The 2942-nt window shown below is 44.8% G+C and overlaps 1 pseudogene; it reads left to right on the forward strand.

Moving 5' to 3' along the window:
• Positions 1-402: 402 nt before the first annotated feature.
• Positions 403-2630, forward strand: LOC100350019 (WW domain-binding protein 11-like; annotated as a pseudogene).
• The last annotated feature ends 312 nt before the right edge of the window (positions 2631-2942 follow it).

A 2942-nucleotide genomic window follows, 5' to 3' on the forward strand; every position in this document is an offset into this window, starting at 1 on the left:
AGGAGCAGGTCCTACAGTTTATTGGTTGAACTGGAGGCAGCTGTGTAGAAGCTGTTTCCTCCTCTCCCAATGCCATATTGTGGGAGAGCAGATGCATAGAATAAGTCTTAATTCCAGTAACTTAATCTAGTCTGAGTTGCTCCCAGTTGCTCCCCACAGGAGAGAAGACTCCAATTAAGAAAATCAGAGATGAAAAGGAGATATTAGAAATGACATGTGGATGGTAAAGAGGCTCAAGGCTTCAATATGGCAGGGGCTTGCTGGGTGGTTGACTAAGTAGAGGTAAAGGCTTCTCCAGAGTAAAGGAGGCCAAACATCATCCCCTCCCAGTTTCTTGCAGTCCTGGAAACCCACTATAATTTTTGTTCTCTTATGAAAAAGTAAAACATGCAGATTCTCAACATGAGAGAAAGATCTGCATCATTCACCAAGAGTGGAAAATTTATGAACCAAGCCTGAAAAGAAGTTCAGAAGACAGAACTAAAGAACAACAACAAAAAAATACATGATGATATGATCTATGGATTTCAAGATGGTTAACTGGAATATGAAAAAAATGGATGAAATGTAATTTAATCCAGTGCAACAGCCATAATTCAATGAGAAAGTACTGAAAGACAAGCATAAAAAGTTGTGTGGGGCCGGCGCTGTAGCACAGCAGATTAAAGCCCTGGCCTGAAGCGCCGGCATCCCATATAGGCATCAGTTCTAGTCCTGGCTGCTTGTCTTCTGATCCAGCTCTCTACTATGGCCTGGGATAGCAGTAGAAGATGGCCCAGGTCCTTGGACCCCTGCACCCATGTGGGAAACCAGGAGAAAGCTCCTGGCTCCTGGCTCCTGGCTTTGGATCAGCTCAGCTCCGGCCATTGTGGCCATTTGGAGAGTGAATCAGTGGATGGAAGACCTCTCTCTCTGTCTCTACCTCTCTCTGTAACTCTGACTTTCAAATAAATAAAATAAAGCTTTAAAAAAACGTTGTGTGAAGCCTTTGAATGTATTCTCCAAATTCATGAAATAGAGAATCCAGGTATTTACAAAGAACTGAGAAAGCTAGAAGTAGAATATGAATGGAAGAGGGCTCAATGTAGCCCATATTTTGACACTCTCAAGAATGCTTAGTGGGTGGAAGTAGAGTATTCCTTTGCCAGGTATGCCACATGTTCCTTGATCCAACACCTTGATCCAGGATATTCCACCTCCTGGTACCCAGCCACCCTTCATCTTTAAGAAAGCTTCAGTTTACGGACCACCAACTTGGGTGGTTTCTATACTTACTCATCTTGGACATGGTATTCCATGTATGCCTCCAGTGGAAAACCTCCCAGACCTCTTCTGGGGCTCACTTTCTCCTCAGATCTTAAGATGTATGGCCATAAAGTGGGCTTTGCCCTGAATGTTCCCCCTCATAGGTGAGAGGAAGACATGCTACATAGTCCTGAACATGCTCAGCGGGGTCATTATGATGATGTTTCCAGCACAAGTGAAGATAATGGATCTCCTGGGGACATGTATCAACATAAGAATGAAGAAAGCACTGCTGAGAGTGATACTGACAGATCAGATGAAGAAAGTGAGGTGGGGGCAATTTGTGCTTCATGATGATAATGAATAAAACAATAATGAAGAAAAAATCAGGTCTGTGTGCATGATTTGCTGATCTGCCTGGAAAATCAAGGAAGAAAAAGAACATGAAGGAGCTGACTCCTCTTCAAGCTATAATTGTCTGAATGGCAAGTCAGGAAATCCCTGAGGAGGGCTGAGGAGTAGAGGAATTTTTAGAGAATGGCAATAAAGATGATTCTGATGATTATGCAGCAGAAAAACAATTACAAAAGCAACACAAAGAAGACTCCTGTTCCGATGGCACATCTGCATCTTTTCAGCATCAGGTTCCCACAGTCTGCTCCTCCTTCTCGGATATAAACACCTCCCATGCTACGACATGCTCCTCTTGGACCAAGACAGGCTCTATCCTTATGGACTCCAAGACCACCTAAAAGCCTTCCAGCCTCTAGGGGCTCCTCCAACCCTGAGAGCAACTGGAATGCCAGGACTCCAAGGGCCTTTTAGCCTGATTCTTACCTACATGACCACCAGCAGGTCGACTCTCTGGCCCTCCTTCTGGTCTGCCTCCAGGTCTGTCTCTGGGCCCTCTTCCTTGGGGACTCCCACCCAGTCTACCTCACCCTGTACTTCCAGGCATCCTTTCACCTCATCCTATAGTGATGCGCCCACCTTTGGTGTCTCAACTTGGACCTGCCTGACCTGGGCTATTCCCACCAGCTCCCTTGCCAGACCCAGTGGTTTTGAGTGACCCACCCAGTTTGATTTAGTGACCCAAGGCAGATAAGTCAGGTGCAGCCACCATTGAGAAGAAAGCCACAGCAACCATCAGTGCCAACCCACAGATCATTCTTGATTTGTGCAGATATTCTTGATTTGTGCCCACTGCACTGAGAGGATGTTGGGAGAATAAAGGGGCTACTGATGCCCCCAAAGAAAGTCAGAGGATGATTCTGGTGTGCCTCTTGCAAAAGCAGCCCACAAATCTGATCCTGCTGTCCTGTGTCAGTGCAAACTACAATGATATTTATGAAGCTTTCATGAAAGAGGTGAAAGAGCTAATGTGACCATTTCTGATACCAGGTCTTCTGTACACAGTATCAGCTCATGGAGAGAGAGGCTTTTATTAGACTTAGGGGAAAGAGCTACTTCCATTGTCAGCGTATTTTCTAATTTCAGTCAAGGTATATCCTAAAGATTAGACTTGATGTGAATGGAAGGGGAGAGGGAGTGGGAAAGGGGAGGGTTGCTGGTGGGAGGGACGTTATGGGGGGAAGCCATTGTAATCCATAAGCTGTACTTTTGGAAATTTATATTCATTAAATAAAAGTTAAAAAAAAAGATTAGACTTGTTCAGAACTTACTGCATATAAGACAGG

The sequence above is a fragment of the Oryctolagus cuniculus genome, chromosome 7 (genome assembly GCF_964237555.1).
Source record: "Oryctolagus cuniculus chromosome 7, mOryCun1.1, whole genome shotgun sequence".
In the NCBI taxonomy this organism is placed as follows: Eukaryota; Metazoa; Chordata; class Mammalia; order Lagomorpha; family Leporidae; genus Oryctolagus; species Oryctolagus cuniculus.